Source organism: Prionailurus bengalensis, chromosome E1 (assembly GCF_016509475.1).
Source record: "Prionailurus bengalensis isolate Pbe53 chromosome E1, Fcat_Pben_1.1_paternal_pri, whole genome shotgun sequence".
NCBI classification, from domain to species: domain Eukaryota; kingdom Metazoa; phylum Chordata; class Mammalia; order Carnivora; family Felidae; genus Prionailurus; species Prionailurus bengalensis.
Window position 1 is genome coordinate 6,002,846 of NC_057347.1, and position 23,540 is coordinate 6,026,385.

A 23,540-nucleotide genomic window follows, 5' to 3' on the forward strand; every position below is an offset into this window, starting at 1 on the left:
TTGTAGGTATAGAAAGTTGTATATAGATGTGCAGATAACTTACAGATATTCAGATGTATATACGTATAGAAATCATAGTAGATTTGGAAAGATGTATACAGGTATGGAAAGGTATATTTATGTGTATGAGTTATGAAAAAATATGCATAGGTATTTGGATTTCACCATAATGCAGACTACAAGCTGAGGAAAGTTCTCTTTTAAGATTGTGGTGCAGAGTATTTCATGGTACTCAGAGATTTCATGATTTAAGGTTGATTTTTTTGGAACCATACACATAGAGTGTTTTATTTTTTTCTTTGAAACGAAGCTTGTTTCTTCCTCCTGCCTCCCCCTACCTCAATTGGACTAGTGTTCTCTATTAGGACACCAGTCTTAAAAGAATGCAGAGTAAGTTTTCTATTCAATAACAAGCAAAACTTATAAAGCTAAAACAAATGCATTAAAAAACATTTTAAAATTTATTTATATGTTTTGAGAGGAGGGAGAGGCAGAGAGAGAGATGGGGAGAGAGAATCCCAAGCAGTCTCCACACTCAGTGTGGAACCTGATGTGGGGCTCAATCCCATGACCATGAGATCATGACTTGAGCTGACATAAGGAGCCAGCCAGCCACTTAACCAACTGAGCCACCTAGATGCCCCCAACAAATGCGTCTTATTTATTTATTTGTTAAAAAAAATTTTTTTTAAACATTTATTCATTTGTGAGACAGAGAGAGAGAGAGAGAGAGAGAGACAGAGAGAGAGAGAGAGAGAGAGAGAGAGAGTGTGCGCAAGTGGGGGAGGGGCAGAGAGAGACAGAGGGAGAGAGAGAATCCCAAGCAGGCTCTGCACTGTCAGTGCAGAGCCCGATGCAGGGCTCGAACCACAAACTGTGAGATCATGACCTGAGCTGAAATCAAGAGTCAGAGGCTTAACCAACTGAGCCACCCAGGCACCCCTAACATTTTCCGACGGAATCAAAATGTTTATAATTTCCATTGATTGAACATTGTGACTTCCTTTGAAATGTAGTTAGCAAGCAATGTATTTCTTGAATGGCTCACTCATGACACAGAGAAGGGCAGCCAGACCCTAGGATCACCATTTTTTAATCGGTTCGTTATTATCTTTCTCTTACCTTAACCTAAAGATATTATACAATTGCCTGCCCGTATTCGATATATATCTGTGTATAATGAAGTTACAACTTCTATTTTATGCTATTTTAATTTTAATACACTTACTATGATAAGTTTTTGCTTTCACTTATATTTTAACAAAATGTTTCTCTTTATTATAATTTTTAGTTTTTCTATGTTGGCAACATTTAGTCTAAGAAAGATGCTGACATTTAAAAAATGTAAAGCTGCATTCACATTGTTGCCCTTTTTTCTAACTTAGTCCAGTTGTGGACGTAAAACCAGAGAGAAGTACTGATTTTGTTAGGCTTAAAGTTGTGTATGCAGTGTCCATAAAAAGCTCTGTAGCTAGATTAAAAGTGCCTTTGGACTGGCTAAATGGTTCTGTCCCTTCTCCGTTGTTACAGAAACGGCAGATTTGTGGTGCTGCCTGCCTGGAACCCGGAAGAATCGAACAAGGAAGCATATATATATATAATACTCCCGCTTTGATTCTCACTTCTGGGTTGTCTTCACTGCCTCTTCACATTGACTGCCTTCTCACATCTCCTTTTTTATTTCCCCCTCTCACTTTGGGACATCCTCCTCTTTGTTTTCCAGCTTTTGGGACTCAACACCGTTTGATACGTTCATTCACGAAGCACCTGTTGCACACCTCGGTACCAGAAAGTGAGGGAGCCGATGGGTCTGGAAATGAATAGGTCCCTGCCCTTGCTGACTCTTAGTGTAGTGGACCTGAGTTGATCCGGGTTTGGTTCTGAGTGTTCAGCTGCTGATGCTACAGGTTGATTAGCAGCTGAACACAGGGTGAGGTGGTGCAGCAGGCAGGGGTACAGGGCACGTCTGCCCTGCTGTTGTGAGAGAGAGCAGCGTGGGGCTGGGTGGGGGTGGGGGTGCCATGGGTCTCCTGAGAGCTACTTTCCTGATTGGAGAACGGGGCTCAAAGATCCAGCGATGGGCCTGCCCTACTTTGGAGTTAAGCAGAGCTCTCTGCTGGCTGGGACCTCAGCGGAAGACTCAAGTAAAGGGAGGGTTGGAGCAGGGATGTTGGTAGGGATGGCCGGCTCTAAGTTGATGGCATTTATTTTTGTACTAAACGTTTAACTTTCCAGTTGCTTACGTACATTAACTTTTTTCCAAGATCGGTCCTGTCCTAAAGATTAAAGTACAACTTGGTAATGTTTGTAGACAACCAGGCTTACGTTTGGGATATAGACATTGACTTTATGTTAAAGGCGGTCACTGTCTCTTTAAAACTAAAGGGCTTGAAATCGCGCAGGTAGCGTTTTCTCATCGAATAGGACCTCCTGTAGGGCCAGAATCTCCCATCTTATTCTCAGGATGTTTCAGAATTCTCAGAAGGACTTAGATTTAGTTCATTAAAAACACTTCTGTGCATACGGTAGTTGTGGGAGGGGACGGAGCGCAAAGAGCACAGAATTATCGTGAAGAACCCAGTGAGTGCGTGCAGTGGCCTCACGTGCTTCATTGATTCTCCGCCATAAGTCAGAAAGACTTATTGTAAGATGATTCTGATGACTAATGGAAGCTCTGAAGGATTCACTTTTTCCCATTGTTTGACTTTCACATAGTTTTTGTTTTTCATACTGTGTTATCACTATTCCAATGAGTGTATCACCATCGCCTGTTACAAGTTAGTAGAGCTTTATTGGAAATGTGTGGGGGGTGTTTTCGCACACGGTGTGAGATCACTTTTAATTTTGGAACCGGATTTTTACAGATCGTCAGTAAAAATCCACTTTGCATCTCATGGCCTTCTTTTAAAAACTTTTTTTTTTTCAACGTTTATTTATTTTGGGAACAGAGAGAGACAGAGCATGAATGGGGGAGGGGCAGAGAGAGAGGGAGACACAGAATCGGAAGCAGGCTCCAGGCTCCGAGCCATCAGCCCAGAGCCTGACGCGGGGCTCGAACTCACGGACCGCGAGATCGTGACCTGGCTGAAGTCGGACGCTTAACCGACTGCGCCACCCAGGCGCCCCTCATGGCCTTCTTTTGATGAATTATAGTTTGCATTTACTTGCTTTTTGGTTTTTTCTATATAAAGTTAGTATGTAAGTTAATAAGTAAACAAATGAAGTTACAATTATTTAAGACAACGGTGTTATGTTTCTCTTAACCCTGTTGGATTGTCAAATTATTCTGAAGTCTAAACGAAAGACTACTTCAGGGAAAGATACTCTTTCTGATTGAGAGTGCTTATGTTTAGAAGGTTGATTAATTCATCATTCATCATTTGGAGATCATGATTCTGTACTTGTAAAGGTGTTTATGTGACTTATGACCAAGTTTTGAATGATCATATCTCGATGGCTTTAATCAGAGAACTTGTAAACATGGTTCTTTAGAACATGATTTGCTTTGGTTTATAAAACCAGTGTTTTTGTTTTTGTTTGTTTGTTTGTTGGTGGGGGAAGATTTACCTAGAAACACTTTTTGAGAAGTGCTTTCATAGATGTCAAATTTACCCTAGTGTGTTAGCATTCTGATTTTCTTATTTGGATGAGAAGACTCATTAAGGATCCCATGACTGTAGGGGTCTTGGCTGAAGACAAATTTGGGTAGTATTGAGTTTGGTAGCTTTTATGCTTTTGGTAGCTTTAAAAACTTTTTTAGTAGCTTTTAAAAATTGTTTTACTTGGGGATGTTTGCATAAGCAACAGGATGTTTCTTTCTTTCTTCGTTTCTTTCTTTCTTTTGATTTAGAGAGAGAGAGCATGGGGGAGGGGCAGAGAGCAGGGGGGAATCCCAAGCAGGCTCTGAGTTGTCAGCACAGAGCCCGATGTGGGGCTTGAGCTCATGAATCCTGAAATCATGACCAGAGCCTAAATCACAAGGCAGACACAACCTACTGAGCCATCCAGGCGCCCCAACAGGAGCTTTATGTAGAAAGTTATGTGCTCCAGAGCTGACTTTTATTCTTGAAGTCACTAATAGAAATTAGATTACAGGTAGTGATTCCTTTTGGTAACACTGCACATCAGAATATTTTTGGAGAAAAAAGTGGAGGTATTCTAACCACAGATTCTCATTTAATTGTGAAACTACTCTTTTACAATAAGGATCCCTAATTGGTTTTAAGTTGGTAATAGTAAAAAGGAAACAATAAAGAGGAGGAAGGATGTTTTGTGAATGCAGAAATTTGAGGAAGTCATTAATAAGTTTACTGACCTGATAAGAAGTGTCTGTAAAAGATGATGTGTTGCTCAAGAGAGTATTTGATTGTATTGGAAGTAGGCTGTGTAGTAAGCCAGGCGAAGGAAGACGTGGAGGGGGAGTCAAGCCATTCTGCCTTTACACTAAGAGCTTAGGAAATTCACCTGATTAAATTTCTTTCTTTTTAATGTTTTATTTATTTTTGAGAGCGCAAGCAGGGGAAGTGCAGACAGAGAGGGGGGCAGGAGAGAATCAGAAGCGGGCACCCCACTGACCGTGGTGAGCCCAACGCAGGGCTCGGATCCACGAACTGCAAGATCATGACCTGAGTCAAAGTCGGACGCAACCAACTGAGCCACCCAGGTGCCCCACACCTGATTAAATTTCTAATTTTCCATTTTATGTAGCAAAAAATCTACACAGTGACTAAAATTTTATCATTTGGAATTTATTAAGCTCAGCTATGTTTTTCAGCAGTCATAAGAAACAACGCTGCTATTGGAGATTAACAAGTTTTATTTAAATTTCTATAGAATTACTTATATTTATATTTTATTATTTGGTTTGATTTTTTTTTTAATGTTTGAGATCGAGGGAGAGAGAGAGAGCGAGAGCACATACAGGGGAGGTGCAGAGAGAGAGGGAGACAGTGGATCCAAAGCAGGCTCCGTGCCGACAACAGAGAGCCAGATATGGAGCCTGAACCCACAAACCATGACATGAGCTGAAGTCAGATGTCCAACTGACTGAGCCACCCAGGCACCTCTATTTATTTATATTTTTAAGTTTATATGCTGAATTTAGTTGAAAAATGAGATCTTGTAGGATTTGCCATAAGCCCGACTAGCATCCAGGAGATTCATCACTATCTTCACGGGCCTCGTGGTAAAACTGCCAATGGAAACTCAGCTGTTTACAAACTAAAGCCCAAGAGTTGCAGTAACGGTGTAGGCAGAGGCGACATTCACATATTCCCTTCGTACTTCCTCCCATTCCAAGGGGAGTGTTGCCTGATTATCTTTGATCTGGAAAGTAATGGGAACATTCATTTCTCCTGAAACATGGTTTTCATTGCTAGAAGAAAGAAGGTTTTGAATAGCCATTGCACCTTAATAATCATTCAGAGAAACTTAATGTGTGATATTTTTGCATGAGAAAAAAATGAGTGATTCTCCCACAGTGCAGAAAGTTTCCCATGTGCCAGTCGAACTTCGCTATTAGCAGTGCAGGGCTGTTTGACAAAACTTTTGTGGCTGGGCAGATACGGCGCAGAAGTGATGTGGAAAGTTTCCAGAAGGTGTTACCAACCAGATCTCCAATTCATCAAAGTGGTTTTCTTTTCTTTTCTTTTTTTTTTTTAATTTTTTTAAATGTTTATTTTTTTGAGAGAGCATGAGTGGGGTGGTAGGGGGCAGAGAGACAGGGAGACACAGAATGGGAAGCAGGCTCCAGGCTCTGAGCTGTCAGCACAGAGCCCGACGCGGGGCTCGAACTCACGGACCGCGAGATCGTGACCTGAGCCGAAGTCGGATGCTTAACCAATGGAGCCACCCAGGCGCCCCATCAAAGTGGTTTTCAATTTAGCTTATAAATTGAGGGTGATGGTTTTCAAATAAGGTGTAGTAAATACTTGAAATTCTCACGACATGATTTTACGAGTGCTTTCAAAATCGAGACACAAGTGTCTAGATGAAAAGATGTACTAGAAGAAACTTAAAACACCCGGGTTGCTGTTCATCTGATCATTAGGTAGAATTAGGTGAACATTAATCAGAAATGAAAATCAAGTGTATGTAAGCATACTCGCTCCCCTTTAGAGCACCTCTTCCAAGATTAAATAAATGGGCACAAATGAAACACTTAACAGACACATATACTGCTAATGATAAGGGGCCCTGGGGTCTTTCAAGAAGAGTTAGATGTAGAGCCTACTCTGAAGAAGCTTATGTTCTTTGAGAGATTGAACTTGTAGAGTCAGTCTGTGTGGCAGAAATAATCATAGCTCATTCACTATGTGCCAAACCCTGTTCTAAGCACATTCTGTTAACTCCTTTAATCCTTACAACCTTGTGAGGTTGGTATAGTATCTAGTATGGGTGAGGAAACTGAGGCACAGAAAGGTTAATAAGGAAATTTTTCAAAGTCATCCGGCTAGTGAGTGACCCTGGTCTGGTCAAGTTTATATGCTATAAACAATAGTGTCTTATTCTTGAAAGAGAACAGTGGGTACTCATAGGAATGATTTTCTTTCTTTTTTTATTAAAAAAATCTTTTAACGTTCATTCATTTTTGAGAGAGAGCACAAGCAGGGGAGGGGCAGAGAGAGGGGGACAGAGGATCCCAAGCAGGAACCGTGCCGACAGCAGCAAGCCCGATGCGGGGCTCGAACTCATGAACCGTGAGATCGTGACCTGAGCTGAAGTCCAGCGCTCAACCGACTAAGCCACCCAGGCGCCCCAACATATGGCCAATCTTATTTCTTGTGTTCCTCCTCCCTACACCTATCTCTACTGAAATATCTTCAAGCAAGTTCAGATTATCATTATTTCATTTTTTTCTGGCCACATCTATGTCAGTCACATGCCTTGTCAGTGATAACGACTCTTAAATGCAGAGCCTCAGGCGGTTATCACACTGTTAAATAAACAAAACAATATTATCAGATAGCCCCTCAGATCTCCTCAAATGCCATATAGATGCATGTTGACAGTTGACTTGTTCAAGTTGAGATCTCAGCAAGGTCCACACATTCTGCATTTTATTGCTGTTTCTTTATAATAGTTCCCCCTTTTTTCTCTTTGCCATTTATTCACTGAAAAAACTGGGTCATGCATTTTGTAACGTTTTGCACGTTTCACATTTGGCTGATTACATCCTTTTAGTCATTAGTGTTTCATGGGTGTCTCCTTGCCCTGTAGCTTCTGTTAATTGGTGGTTAGGTGGAGAGGCTTGATCACATAGAGATATGCATTTTTGGCAAGAACGCTTTATAGGTGGTGCTGGGTATTTCTTGTTGCCTCACATCAGGGGGCACATGATGTTTAAAAAATTTTTTTTCAAATGTTTATTTTTGAGAGAGAGAGACTGAGTGTGAGCTGGGGAGGGGCAGAGAGAGAGAGAGAGAGAGAGAGAGAGAGAGAGAGAATCTGAAGCAGGTTCCAGACTCTGATCTGTCAGCACAGAACCCAATGCGGGGCTCAAACTCACAAACCGCGAGATCATGACCTGCGCCGAAGTCGGATGCTCAACCGACTGAGCCCCCCAGGTGCCCTGTGAAGGCGTATGATTTCTGACTGTAGCTCTTGTTAAGATTAATGGCTGGGTTTTAGGTGCTGTCCATGTGATTCCTCTAGGAGAAAGTTCCCCATCAGCTTTTCACCTGTTGTTTTTGGCCATCGTTGATGATTTCTGTCCAAATTATTTTGTTAGGTACTGGTTAACTCATACTGCCAAATATCTGTGGGCTCTTCAAATAGTAGCTATGATCAGCCAAAACCCAACATTTGTGTTTGGGGCATACCAACGAATGCAAATTAAATGAAGCATTAATCCCCTCTGACTTAGCTGTACCGGTGTCGAAGGATACGAACGTATGTGTATGTGGGCACGCACGTATACACAGACGTTTATTGTGCTTTTCTGTACTTTGAGAGAATTAAAACTGGAAATCTGTCTCTTCTTCATACCCTGGAATATGAGCCGACCTCTTCGTTACCAGGGTTTTTTAGCTTTTTAAAATTTCTTAATCTCTGAAGATGATTAAAGAACATGCCAAATAATTCTTGACTTTTTTTGGTGAGGAAGAATCCATGGGTTATGGGAAAGCAGTTCTGCCAAACTAAGATCAGTTCCAAACTGGAGTCCAGCCTTGCTTAAAATTAATTTGTATTCAGTGCTTAGATGGCTCAGGTCCTGTAGGGCTTCGCCTTCCCATTACTTGGGAACCAGAATTAGTCCTCAAAAGGCAGTTTGGTGAGAATAGAAGTAAGTATGAGTTCTCAACCAGGGTATAAAAAAGCCTGGTGAGCTCCTGCATTCCAGTGAGCACTTAACCTTCTCAGTGACTGTGTGTTCTTGTCCAACAGGTGTCATTCTTCACCTTCCGTAATAGCAGTTTCTTAACCAGCTCTTCTTTCTTACTATTCCTGTTTAGTTACCCATCTTGTAACTAAATTATTGCAGTCTCCCCTTTATGGTGTTCTGAAACTGATTTGGTCTTGCACAGTTTGTCAGTAACTGATTAGAGAACTTGCCATCAAAATACTCTCCTGTGCCATATATTCCAGAAGCAGAAGGGATACAACATACCCTCTTTGTCATTTACTCTCTTGATTAATCTTACTTTAATTCTAACCTTTCAAAAACTTCAATTTATAGAAGGCGTGTAACATGGTGGACTATTCATGTGTCATGCAATTCTGTCAGGAGCATTTCTCTAGCTAAAGCTTCTGGCTAACTTTTTCAGAGAACTTAATTTCTAGTTACAGGTATTTTGATCAATGAGGGGGAAAAATGAAGCAAAACCTGACCTTGGATTATCCATTTATTCAGGAAATATTTGTGTTGCTGAGATATGGCAGGTGCTGTTAGGAAAAACACTGAGTCCTTGGAGTGCTGGATCTCATTACCATGGTCAGAAGTCATCCGGATGAACATTTAGGTTCCGCACGGGGAGATGCTGGTGTTCAAATACTGACTGTTCCTGAAGAAAGAAATATGAATGGTGGCTATGTGATAAACGATGACTATTTAAAAATGGTATAGTGTGATTTTACCCCCTCTATGCAGTTATAAAATGATTGCTGAGCCACCGCTGGTGTTTTAGAATTGGGGGAGTTATCTTTGAAATAAGGCTTTCCTTCTGCATTAGGTAGTGGAAGGTACCGGAAAAAGGCTTGTATTCCCCTTCTTTACAGCAGTGAGCAGCTCACATTTGAGGGCAGGCTGTCTCTGCATCAATACAAATGGTCAGTAAAAGCCTTCTTGTCATTCACGAGTGCCGTTTAGTGGTAACAGATTACCGGAAGGCTCTCCAAATTACCTTAATTGAATGAAAATATATGCAGAATCGTATATATGAAAGAAATTGATTCCTGCCGTTGCCTTTCTGGACTCCTAGTGACATATGATGATAAAAAGGATTATTACAGGTGAAATCTTATATGGTGGTGTGAACTTTTGCTTTGGGATAAGCTAGTGGGGCAGTACAGCACGGGAGTTTAGTGTTCTCCCTTCCCAGAGTGAAGTCAGCTTGGAATAAAAAGTAAACTGATCCTTAAGCAGCCACATAGAAAGGAAAAATAGATAAGATCCTCTATCTGATTTTCCTGAGCTAGCCTAACGTGGTCATGTATGTTCATTCTTTGCTCTAAGAAGACCTTTCTTAAATCAACGTCACAGGTGGATACTATGTCCATTCAGTTTATAAATTGACCACTGACAGATGATAGAGAAAATATATTCATAAACCACATTTTCTCACTTTATCTCTAATTGAATTGGGGTATTTTCCTCCTGTTTTTGGCTTGCTTATAGATTTGGATAGCATAGAAAAATCAACGACAAATGTTCATGGAAATAAGAAAAGATTTATTCCTTGAAACTGGCCTCCTATTCTTCACCTTTCAGTGTTTCAGATTTTAGCACTGCAGTGTTTTCTCACCCCCAAGCATTCTCCAGTTCTCTGACATCAGCTGGGGGTCCAACAATTCAGTTGCTGGACACTGTCTAGCTGGAGTTGGAATCAGGTCCCCACGTTAAAGGGGTCAGCCCCCCAAACGGCCCCACTTCAGATCCAGCTGCCAGTGGCGTACTTAGGCACCCACACTTCTGCTTGGCCAATCATGAATTAGATAGGGCTCCCCTGACTCCACCCCCAGGTTGAGTTATTTGTTAGGGCAGCTCACGGAACTCAGGAAAACACTGTACTTCCGTTGATCAGTTTAGTGTAAAAGAGACAACTCGGGAACAGTCAATGGAAGAGCTGTGTAGGGCTCGGTATGGAGAGAGCGGGCAGAGAGCTTCCGTACCTTCTCTGGGCTTGTCATCCTTCTGGTACTTTGATGTGCTCACCAACCTGGAAACTCCTGGAACTCCTTCTTGGCGGAGGGTTTATGGGCGTTTCATTACATAGGCGCAGTTGATCAGATCATTGGCCATTGGGTGATGGAACTCGGTCTCCAGCCCTTCTCCCCTCCACGGAAGCTAGGGGGTGGAGCTAAAAGTTGTAGCCCTCCTCTTCGCCAGGTTGGTTTCTCTGGAGACCAGCATCCCATCCTGAAATCACGTGTGTGTAGTGCCTGTGGGAGAGGCCCTCTCCTCTGTCCCCTCATTAGCACAATCTCTGGTTTGGTTGAAAGGGGCTTGTTACGAATAACGAAAGACTCTTCTATCACTGGGGAGGGGGGCGGGTACTGGAAGGGTCATAGGAGGTCTGTGCCAGGTACTTGGGACCAGTACCAGATACATTTTTTATGACAACACAGACACTATAGCAAAACTACCTTGCACACAGTAGGCCCAGAGCTTTGGATCTGTAAGCTTTCTAGGAGGGCTAATCTATACTTACCCGGAAAGAAGAATGGGTACCGGTGTCATTTTGGTAACGGATGGTTGATTTTGTGTTGTGAAAAAGATTCATATGCTGTATCTCCCAGGACCAAACGGGTACCTTCACTGTGATGCTAAATTGCCCGTATCTTACAGTTTTCTTTATCCTAACCTACTCATTAGTGAAATTCATACAGGATTGGGTCTAGAAGAGTTGTTTATGGCTGCTGGGAATCCTTACTGGCATTGTAGGAAGATGAGGGAAGACATTAATGTTTGACAAAAATATTAAGACACTAATATTTGCTGTGTGGCTAATGACATTCCTCTAAGTAAACTCTTCAAGGAGAAGTCTGATAGGACTGTTTTGCCAGCTCCTCAACCTGGGCGCCGCTAAGTTACCTGTCAGCTGAAACACAGAATGCCTTGGCCTGCGGCCTGGGGCCACTCGCTGCAGCTCAGGTCAGTGGCCTTTAGCCAAGAGCAGGCTTGTGTTTCCTTCGCTGGGTTGCTCGCGCGCTCTTTCCTTCACTTCGTGGCACATACGAGAAAGGTTTGAAGCACTGATTGAAACGATACTGACGGCATCATTAGACAATATGGTTAGTGTCCTTATTTCATTTATGGGTGGCGGGAAGTTAAAATGGTGTCGTTAGGATCTTGTGGGGTCGACCAAGCAGGAAAAATAAATGCGACCTAAGACCGGCGGGCACCTTGGTTCCTTGTTAGAGTTCGAGCGAGCCGGTTCTGAGAACATCTGCCGTGCGATGCGTTGCCTCTGCCTGGACAGTGAGGTGGGCTGGAGGCCACTTGTGTGGGCTCTGGGATGTTGATGAAAACCGGAGCAAGCCTTGTGGCTTTTCTTGACCCAGTTTTCACAAGTTTGTGTAGTAGGTGCCCTGTCCCACTAGAAGGATGCTACCAAAAAGTGGGAGTTCGTTATGTGGGTGATTTTTCAGAAATCCTAATAGCTCACTACTGGTGCGTGGTAACATAGTAACTTGAGACTTTGGGGAGCTGATGAGGAACTTAAGTAGAGTGTGGAGGGGTCTGACTGGGAGGCAGAGGTTGCCACATGGCCTACCCATCGGAGAAGAAAGGCTCACTGACCATTCTGAATGGCAAGTTTTGTTGGATTTGATCAACACAGCATTTGTGTCTTACTTGTCTCTGTGGGACCCCTTGTTGATGTGTTGGAAGATTTAAGGCTTAACATAAATGCGCTGTGGATTTGGGTGAGTTTTAGGCATGACGTGGATTTAAAATGTCTGAGCACCTGGACAGGGTGCTGAGTACCTAGAGTAACTAGAAGAATTTGATGGGTTTCTTTTCTTTTTTTATTCTATGCGTACTCTCTCTTTGTGCATTACCTGTTCCTAGTCTGTGTTTATTTTCTAATTGGGGTGTTTGCTCTCAAATCCATCAGGAAGTCCCTTATGTCTATGTACTGACCTGCTGTGCTGTAAACCTCCCCCCTTCCTGGCCAGAACTCTCAGCGCCCTAAGGGCAGTAATGCTGTGTGAATGGAATTAGTGCAGGCGCCTAGCAGGTTAGACCTTTCTTGTTAAGAATTGTGATGGGTGATGGTATAAAAGAGAGCTCCGAACCAGCTGGGGACAAATGACAAGCCCAGCATTATTACACATTCGTCCCCTTCTCCCCTAAACTGGGGGTGGAGGCGTGCTGGCAGGGATGGCTGCCACCTTTTGGGTGTCCACTCGGAACCTTCTCAAGGTGGGTGTGTAACTGGAATTTCTACCCTTAGATTCCCATGGAGGCTGTGCTTCTCCCAAATCTGTGGAGTGTGACTTTTGGGGCGAGGGGGCTGTGTTGAATAAGCTTTTCCTGTTTCTTGGGGGGGATTAAAATATTATTGAACTTAGCTGGTACATACACCTTAAAAAAAATCTCAAAAGATATCATGTGTGAAATATTACAAGATTTTAGGGGTATGGAAATGTTCAAGTTGGATTAGCAGATATATATATGAAAGTGCCTAGATTTGGGTTTTTTTTTTTTTTTAAAGTTTTGTCAATAATGTCTTTTTTTTTTTTTCAACGTTTTTTATTTATTTTTGGGACAGAGAGAGACAGAGCATGAACGGGGGAGGGGCAGAGAGAGAGGGAGACACAGAATCGGAAACAGGCTCCAGGCTCCGAGCCATCAGCCCAGAGCCCGACGCGGGGCTCGAACTCCCGGACCGCGAGATCGTGACCTGGCTGAAGTCGGACGCTTAACCGACTGCGCCACCCAGGCGCCCCTAGATTTGTGTTTTTAAGGACATTTTACTTGTTCTCTAGGCCTCAGTAAATTTGGGTTTAGAGAACAGATTGGTCTCTTTTAGAAAGCTTGGGTGTGAGTAGCAAGGAGATTATAAGTGAAACAGAAACAACAAATACTTAGTGTAGAAAACCGGAAACACAGCAAAGTAGAAAAAAATGTCCCATAATTCTAGCACCTGGAAGTAATCACCAGTCATACTTTTGGAGAAAGACCTGTGTGTGTATTATAAATTTATCATATGCACATATGCTTTGCTGAAATAATTTATTAGACACATTACTTATTCCTTGATTAAAAAAAATCTCTTACTATTACTAACATTTACTAATGTCAGTAGTCTTTTATGGTGTGGGTTTTTTGTTTTGTTTTTGTTTTGTTTTTGTTTCTGTTTTTTTGTTGTTGTTGTTTGTTTTGTTTGTTTTTTTTGGTGGTGGTGTAGTATTCCTGTTACGGATGTGTCGTAATTTTTCTATCTAGTCTAGCATAAATATCACGATGCTGAATACTTTTCTTTGCATAATCTTTAACTTCCTAGAGAATGAATTCTTAGGAATGGACTTACTACATTAATTATCAAGGACATTTGGAGATGTTTGCAAGATCTTGCCCTCTAGAAAGTGGACCAGTTTATATTCACAGCAGTAATTGGTTCATTTATTTGTCTCTGTTCATCTGTCTACTGAACAGATGTTAAGGATCTGTGCATCAGGTGCAGTTCTAGGCAGGGAGGCAGGTGAGAAATAGAATTTCTGTGCTCCTGGAGCTTAAGGTGTCGTGGGGATGGTATACATCACATAACCACAGACCGATGTGAAAGTACAGCTGTGGAAAATTCTGAGAAGACTGCCCACTTCTTCATACTCTTATTAATGTTAATATTGGGATTCCTGGAACGCCTGGGTGGCTCAGTCGGTTAAGTGTCCGACTTCGGCTCAGGTCACAATCTCACAGTTCGTGGGGTTTTGAGCCCCATGTCAGGCTCTGTGCTGACAGCTCAGAGCCTGGAGCCTGCTTCGGGTTCTGTCTCCCTCTCTCTCCCCCCGCTCCCAGTCATACGCTGTCTCTCTGTTTCTCAAAAATAAATAAACATTAAAAAACTTAACATAGGGATTCCTTTTATTTACATGTGGTATTAGAGGCAAAAATTGAATTTTAGTTCTGTGGATAGCTAGAAGAATTTGATGGTGTTTTGGATTCTGTGTGTATTCTCCCTTTTGTTAATTACCTGTTCATATTCTTTGTTTATTTTCTAACTGGGATATTTGCTCTAAAATCCATCAGTCAGTCCCTTATATCTACCCCAACCCTCCCAGCCCCCACAGTGGGTCATTTCAGCTGGGGCTATGTAGTTTAGACAAAAGTACCAAGGTACAAAGTTGTTTTCTTTATCTCCTTAATGAACCTGCGGACCTCACAGGAGCACTCGGGACCATGGGAATTCAGAGCAAGTTCTGCTGGACAGTCTGTTGATTCTACCTGCATGAGTATCTGAAGTCCTGTTTATTTCAATAAAGCCTTGACATTTGTGCTGCATTGGTCATCCTGAATGAGCTGTCTCTCTGGTATTTTTAAAGAGTTTGGGCTAATCAGGACTTGGTCAGTTTAGCCTGAGGAATTGTATTTGTTTGTTGGTAGGAGACATCCGGCTCAGAGTCTGATCAAAGCAGGTGTTGTTGGCTTAAATGCTAGCTCAAAGGTGTGGCTGCACGTAGAAACTCATGATAGTGACATTGTGCATACTTGAGGCAAAATCACTGGTGACCCTAGAGGGGCTCATGTCATCAATGTCAGAGTTAATGGTTAGTGGGATCAAGGGACGAAGAATCATCACGAGTCTCTCTAATGTTAGGTTTGGAAGGATGTTAGGGCAGGTTGTCTGTTTCATTCCAGGAAACTTGATGAACTGCCCATTTTACTGTGATAGAAAATGAGCTAAAAACATTTTTTTTTTGGGGGCGCCTGGGTGGCGCAGTCGGTTGAGCGTCCAACTTCAGCCAGGTCACGATCTCACGGTCCGTGAGTTCGAGCCCCGCGTCGGGCTCTGGGCTGATGGCTCGGAGCCTGGGGCCTGTTTCCGATTCTGTGTCTCCCTCTCTCTCTGCCCCTCCCCTGTTCATGCTCTGTCTCTCTCTGTCCCAAAAATAAATAAAAACGTTGAAAAAAAAAATTTAAAAACATTTTTTTTTTTTTAATTGTTGGTTGATCAGCTTTGGGAGCAAGTTGGGGGCTTTTCAGCCTTTACACTCTCCCTGAAGACTTTTGTTAACCAAATAAGGTCTCATAGTAAAATGTAGTCTATAGAAACTAAAACGCTTCTTTTGCCTTTGCCTGGAGTCCATAGAATCTGCTAGAAATTGTTATGCCATTGTGTCAGAGCAGTACCCCTCTAGGCACCGATAGAGAAATAGCAGAGTTCTCGATATTACAGGTTTAAAAAAAAAATCTGTCTACCCCAGGAGAGGTCCGTGAATCATCTGCCTGAGGTTGGCAAGGTAGAGAGTGAATCGTTTCGGTTCTTTCTTTGGCAACAGAGCCTCTGAGGCCCGAGCTTATCAGATGAGGAAGACGCTTAATGTTGAGGAGGCACTGGTGTTAGTGGCCTCCCACCCACCCTGGTTCAGGACCTTGCCACTGTAAACCTACACACAGCAGATAATACAAGGTGGGAAACAATGAGTGATGGTTGGCTGACCCTGACCTACACAGTGACTCCTTTCCTCCTGCCAGCCCCCCTCTGAGGAAGGTGATATCAACCCCATTTGGCAGGAATGGGCCTGTGGCGGAGAGATGACGTCACCTGCCTGAGAGTGCATAGCCAGTAAGTGGAAGAGCTGAACTCCAAGACTAGGTAGACGGGCTTTACCACTGGTTTTCCTAGTTTCTGGTTGAGCACCACTGGGATGCTGGCTGTGGGTAAGAACAGGGACTTTTATTGGCACCGTAGTTAAAAGGAATCTACAGAGCCAGTCGCGTTTCTTTCTTGTTGCTCATACGTTTTTTTGGTTTAAAAGGTATCAGACAAGGGGTGCCTGGGTGGCTCAGTCATTTAAGCGTCCGACTTCGGCTTGGGTCATGATCTCACAGTTCAGGAGCTTGAGCCCCGCGTCGGGCTCTGTGCTGACAGCTCGGAGCCTGGAGCCTGCTTCGGATTCTGTGTCTCCCTCTCTCTCTGCCCCTCCCCTGCTCATGCTCTTTCTCTCTCTGTCAAAACTAAATAAACATTAAGGAAAAAATTTTTAAAAGGTATCAATTTTTCCCAGTTTTTTTCTTTTTTAGAGAATTTAATAATTTAATCAACTTTTCAATTGGGTTTCAGTACTTCTGACTAATCTCACAGTTAGTTGCCGTTTTTTCATCGTTACTCTTCACCAGCCATTGTATTTTTAAGGTATATGAATCCTCCCTGCAGCGTCACCAGAGCAGTGAAAACAGTCAGGGACTGTTTTTGTCTTGATTTTACAGATGTGTAAATTGCTTGACCGCGGAAATAGCCCTGTGTCATCTTTATCAGTATCTCAGTGATAATCATTTAGCGTCTCGCAGAAGTAATTTTCTCCCCTAGTCTGCCTTTTAGCCCCCTCCCACCACATTCCTTTTTAATTTTGCTAAGGTGAGAAACAAAGCAGTCTTTGTGGGTAGGTCAGCCAGCCAGCTGCCTTATCGGTCTTTTTGTCTATACTGCCTGGCACAATAGCTTGTGTATAGCCGTGATATTTCTCTACCTATGGCCGTGTGAATTACTACGTTGGACTTCGCCCAAATCCACCTTCCACACAAAAGTGTTGAACTGTGCCAGAAGGCCCTGTTGGCATATATTTGTTTATCTCTTCTACCCAGAACAAGCCACCTTCCAAACCGCTTAGCTGTATGGATGAATAACCGTGTTTTGTGATATCGATGGGAGTTCAGAGTTCTAAGTGAGATTTTGTAAATTTTTGGAACTCGTTCACTCTTACGTACCCAGGGCTGGAGGAGGAGAGGCGCGGTATGGTATTAGCCGACAGTGACTCATTCAGTGCTCAGATTGCTGGAGATTGCAAGACTGGGACATAACGGACAGTTCCGAGTCTAACATCCTTCGTGTCCTGCCCTTCTCTTGAGCTTATCAAAGAAGTTAGGGCCCTCATCACTGTAGTAATTTAGGTAGAAAAGGAAACGAGAGTAAGTCCTTGTTTACCATTTTATTTTCTCGTTTCTGAAATTACTCAAACATGAAGTTGTGTAGTTGGAACTGTGTGTTCCTCATTTTATAGCCAGCGATTACAGATAATTGAACGAGTTACTCCGGATACTCCGTTTGGAAATGAGGTATGAAGAGTTGGAGCCAAGGGAGAAATGAGAATTTCAGGTGGTCCTCACCCCTCCGTCCCCTCGCGGGATGCTCTGGGTACTTGTAGGTCAATCGCTCATGTTTTTGAAGGTGTTTTGTGAGCTGATTTGTACATCATAGTTTCAGTTCTCGCTTTTTCCTCTGCTAGGTTCTGGGAAATCCCTAGTGGTGGCAGTGGGGGTTCTTAAGATCTTAAGAGAGACTGATTCTTACTGTTTTTTTTTTTTTTATTATTTTTTTATTTTTTATTCCTACCTAGCTCCTTTGGCTTCTGAGTAGTGGCTTTAAAGAGTAACTGTGACGTTTTTGTGATTCTGTTTGGTAGTCGGGTGGTGGTCCTGGTGGTTTAACCTGAGCTCTGTTATGTGTCTGTATTCAGCTAGTAGGTCTGTGGGTAGAGACTAAGCTCAGTGGGGATGACTGGGCCCTCTGGACCTTGTGCATGTCGATTTCCATCATCAAGGATGCTACTTGGGCCGCTTCACGTTTAGACTTGGTCACTTTCCAAGAGGGTGAAAGTGGATGCTGTGGGGCCTCCTAAGGCTTAACTTTGGAAGTCCTACAACAAACCTTTCTGCTGTGTTCTTGGGGTCCCAGCGAGTCTGAAATCCAGCCTGATTAGAGAGGCAGGGAATAGTCACATTCTAAAGAGGTGATTCACTGGTGGCTATTTTGATAACAATCTACCATATAACCTGAAGTGATGCATTAATATTACAGCAAAAAAGCTAACTTCTAGATGCATCGCTGGATCCTTCAGTGATCTTTATTGCCACCAACAATGGGAGGTTTTGCTGTTACTATTTCAAATTTGGTGAAATCACGTGTCGAAGGTACGTAGATTGACTGCCGTATTTTAGAGATGGTCTCCATTCTTACAGGTTGGGTGGGAAGATTCTGGTTCTCTGATTCTGAATCAGAGGAACAGAATCTTGCTTTCCTATGATCGAATAAAAGAAAATAACCCCTCTAGGTTGTATGAGAGGTTAGTGGAATGTTGATAAAAAAAAATTAATAATTTGAATTCAACAAATATTTGTTGCACTGTTATTTTGTCGTAGTTACCTATTACAGGTGATTTGTAGAATTCAAAGATAAATTAAGCTAGTTAAACATTTAGGACAAAATTGCTCACAATTTGATTATGGGAACAGGCTTGAGAAGGATGGGAGAGAGCAACAGGGTGGACCCCATGTAGACATAGTGTCTCTCTGAGGACAGGCTGGTTCTGACGTTTTGGAAATAGAAATAGTGTTAGGAAATACTTTTTCCTCATCCGTGGAAGGTCGGGGAAGGATGTTTTGGTGACCTAGATTGCAAAGACTGGTCATCTTGCATAGTTGACTGGTAGACTCTTGGCTGCTCTCGGATAGAATTTTTGACCAAGGTTAAACTCAACTATGGGCCAGCTTAGCCGATTGTGGAAAGTGATGTTAAGGGTTTGCATCACTTGAGAAATTGGTGGAGTACAATATTCAGGGATGGCTCCTTTGTCTTCTTGCTTAAGGCCAAGCAAAGTTGAAAGATATCTTCCTTCCACCTTCAAAATTCTGTGAGTTGCTCTGTGGTCAGAATACAAGCCAAACACATTCCTAGGCCTTACTGAGTATGGATATCAGTGGACAAATCCTTGTTCTTCAGAATCATAGCTTGGAATGTTCTTGAAGATCCCATCCTTGGGACTGTGTCTTTCATGAGAAGCGTGAGGAAGAAGTTGGATGTCGATGTGGAGAGGTCGTTTGAGGCAGAGCTTTGAAACCAGACCTTCAAAGGGTGGTGCAGAGAGGTCGATCCCCAGTCCTTGGCGAGCCTGAGTGGGACATGAGGCTGTGAGCCACCTGGGTCGGCCTGTGGGCTGGCGGAGATTCTGGTCTTCCCGGTGTGCCAAGCAGGTGTCCTCATTTCCTGTATGAGCCGGCATGAGAAAAGTTGGGCAGTATTACCCTGAGGGGCAGAGCAGTGCCTTGGAAGTATGATGATGGGACGAGGGCACACACTGTTGTCCTTAACAGTCAGGGTTCTTGGTTACAGATGGCAAGAATTTATTCTAGCCAATTTGACCCACACCGGGGTTGTCTGGGGCAATCCGTGTGAAATTTGTTCTCAGACCCATCTAATACGCATTTGAGAGCATTTTCTGTTATCAGCCGCACTGAACTTAGTTTTTAGGTACACAAAGACCGTCTTCGCTCGCAGGAGACTCCTTCCCTGTGAATACTTTAAGATGTTTGATCAATGGCTGTTTTCTGCTGTAGATAAAGGGGAGGCTCTGTTTATCTCTGACTGGTTAGGGATGGGGATTATTTGGTGACAGTCTCCCCAAAGGGAGAATTAGAATCACAAGTTTATAATCTTTCTTGATCAACTAGTTTAAAGCCTGCTGTACAAATAACTTAATCTCTGTTAGCTTCTAAAAATCTCCACAGGCCATTTGTAGGAAAACTTCCTTCCTTACTCCCTTTACTCCCTGTAGAAGTTGCAGGCTTTTGAAAAAAAAAAAAAAAATCCCTGTGGCTCTAATGTCGTATTTGCGTGTAGTTTTGTCACCAAAAATAACTGGCATAGTGACGGGCTGCCTTTAGGATTTAGGTTTTTGGGGTGAGAAAGAGAAGATAAGGACCAGTCATAGTAAAGGTTCTTACTTAGAGAAAGTGAATGGGGGGAAAAACAGAAATGCTGGGGGAAACAACGTTCATGTCCACAGAGATGGCCTCTCTGAAGTATCGTCAAAACTGCTCTGCTCCTTTCTGCCTCTCCCCACGTCTCGTCTGTGACTGTCTTTCTGGGACTGTCCTTCTCCTCCTCAAAACTGCCCTGTGAGTTCATCTCCAAATGGTCAGCCTTTGGAGAGTGGGAGCCCTGCAGGACCAGCCCATGCAACTCGATCTTCCCCTACACCCCCTGGCACCGGTTCTAGGCCCTGAGTCATCACCTCCGCTTAGAGAGGCTGTGAACTTTTATAGAATTATTTAGCGTATTTTGTTGGTGGACAATCAGAACATGTGGTTGGACAGTGTTCAAGACAGTTGCAGATGTGGTGAAGTATGGCGTGTGTTCAGACCTAACCTGTGTAAGTCACGTTGTGTGATGTTTGTGTGCTTGCTTGTTCATTTCTGCGGGAAATGGCCTTCAAGACCCCGGTTTATTTTTGCTCAAGTGTGAAAGCAGTGCTGAGGAAGGATGTGTGTGTGTGTGTGTGTGTGTGTGTGTGTGTAAATATTTACTTTCAAGAGAACAGTTTAAGTTTTCATCGTAGTAATATATTTTGTCTGCCTGCAAAGGTTAGCTGCTGTCCCCTCAAACTGAGCTTTGGAAGAAAGGGCCAGTTTCGGTGTTTTCCTCGGGATGGTTTTCACAATGATTCTTTGTTCTGTTATTGTCCTGAATTTGATCTTAGTGTGTTTTCGGTTTTTCACCCTATAGGGTGGTTCCAGACACAACCACATGACACGTGGTGTTCAGCTTTTGATTTGGGGGGTTGGTAGGCGTTGAGCTCATTCAGAACTTCATTTCTTTTATTTTCTTAAAGTTTATTTACTTTGTGATCTGGGGAAGGGCAGAGAGTGAAGGAGAGAGAGAGAGAGAATCCCAAGCAGGCTCTGCACTGCCAGTGTGGATCCTGATGTGGGGCTCGAACTCACAAACGGTGAGATCATGACCTGAGCTTAACTGACTGAGCCACCCAGGTGCCCCCAGAGCTTAATTTAAATTCCTAAAACTCTGTTCTATAAAGTAACATTCATAGGTTCCAGGGATTGATTAGGACCGGGTGTCTTTTTGTTTGTTTGTTTTTTAATTCTTCTTTCAATGTTTAATTTTGAGAGAGAGAGAGAGAGAGGTGGGGAGGGGCAGAGAGAGAGAGGGAGACACAGAATCAGGAACGGGCTCCAGGCTCCTAGCTGCCAGCGCAGAGCCCGACGCGGGGTTCGAACCCATGAACCGCGAAATCATGACCTGAGCTGAAGTCGGACGATTAACCGACCGGGTCCCCCAGGCATCCCATGGACCTGACATCTTTGAAGGCCTCCATTTTCACTGCAGTCCACCTGTGGCCCCCAAATATTTACATCTTCTTCGTGTGTGGACGATACTCTTGGTGCTCCGGCTTCCCCCAGAGCCTTAGGTCACAGCATCAGCTCGAATGCAGATCTTATCCAGACACCACCAGTTCATCAACCCCCAGTCTCATCAGAATCATCCAAATCAGGTATGGGTGAGGCAGAGTATGATCCATAGTGACACAAGATTCCTCTCCGTCCGCGAACCTAGAAGCAAGAAGACAGGTGACCTTGTCAGGCATCGGATCACATTTCTAGAGATACCCATTCAAAATGGGAGGACACTGAAGGAAAAAAGGAAACGGCAGTCCCAAGCAGTTTCAAAATCCAGCAGACCAAATTCCGTTAGGTTTCACGGCCCGGGGATAGCCCTCTGCCTTTAGATAATTCCTAAAGACAGATTTCCAAGAAGTAAAAGAGCCTGTTCATTAGAGACTTTTTCTTATATGTTGCTGAACATTTCATCAGAAACAATTCTATCAATTTACTTTTTTTACCAGCAATGTGTGATACTAGTGATTCTTTTACCTGGTCACGTTAACCCATTATCATTGGGGGAAAAAATAGGTGTATATATAATTTTTTTTTTCAACGTTTATTTATTTTTGGGACAGAAGGAGACAGAGCATGAACGGGGGAGGGGCAGAGAGAGAGGGAGACACAGAATCGGAAACAGGCTCCAGGCTCCGAGCCATCAGCCCAGAGCCTGACGCGGGGCTCGAACTCACGGACCGCGAGATCGTGACCTGGCTGAAGTCGGACGCTTAACCGACTGCGCCACCCAGGCGCCCCAAAATAGGTGTATATATAAACGAGACCTAAGTTTTGCCAGTTTCACGTGAACAAAATTTTTAACTGTTCTTGGTGTTAGTGAGTGCCTTTCATAATTTGTTCTCAGTTTTGCTTTACTGAGCAAAACTTTACTTTTTCATACCCTTGCCAATTTTTCTATTTTTCTTGACTTGTGTGATGTCTTTATGTCTATTTAGAGTTTCCTGTTTTGTATTGCAAGGATTTTCCCCAGATTTCCCTTAAAATTTTTTAAGTTTTTTTTTTTTTGTAATATACGGAATTTGCTTTTTAATACGGCCAAACCTGCCGATTTTCATAGAGAACCTTTTGCAATTATAGAGAACCCCTTCTCTACTGGCTTTCAAATGAAACGGAATTTAAAATAAATGTTTGGCACCTGAATGGGCAAGTTACGTGGAAAATTCATGTTGTACCATGCTTACTTCTTCTTTTTTTTTTTTTTAATGTTTTATTTATTTTTGACAGAGAGAGAGAGACAGAGAGAGAGACAGAGAGACAGAGAGACAGAGAGACAGAGCATGAGTGCGGGAGGGTCAGAGAGAGAGGGAGACCCAGAATCCGAAGCAGGCTCCAGGCTCTGAGCCATCAGCACAGAGCCCAATGCAGGGCTCGAACTCACAGACTGAGTTCATGACCTGAGCCGAAGTCGGACGCTCAACTGACTGAGCCACCTAGGCGCCCCCCATGCTTACTTCTGAAAATGATGTGTCTGGGCTTCTTGGGAATTCACATTATCCTGTAGTAAAGCCCGTCTCCCAGAGTTGATCCAGGAGCCACGGCCAGGAGCTCTCTGCTCTTGTCCTGCAGTCCCGTCCGGCTAGTGTGGCACCCTGAAACTTACAACTGTCATCAGAAACACCAGGCTGAGTAGATGGAGCCCCTTCATACATCTTCTGAACCCATACATCTTCTGAAGGGGTGGGAAAGGGTTTGGATTGTAGACGAGTTGTTTGAGAAGGTAGATACATGCATAACAAACCAGGAGGTGTGTATGCTGGAAAAAGTATCCTTAGTATCTTTGGGAAGCTAAGATGTGTTGCAAATGCTTAACAAACCTGACTTTGTTACAGAGTATCCATTCGGTAGAATCCCAGAGAAATGATCTTGTAAGCTTTATTGACATAGAGAGGAATATGGTCAGTGAGTATAGCATGTTACAAAACATATTGTGGTCTGATTTTAATGGTAGAGAAAAAAAAAATGGGTG

General features: G+C 43.1%; 1 protein-coding gene across 1 annotated transcript in view; it reads left to right on the top strand.

Annotated features, from left to right (window-relative positions):
• MAP2K4 (mitogen-activated protein kinase kinase 4) overlaps positions 1 to 23,540 on the top strand; it is a 139,978-nt gene that overhangs the window by 13,850 nt on the left and 102,588 nt on the right. The gene's annotated exons all lie outside the window — the stretch shown is intronic.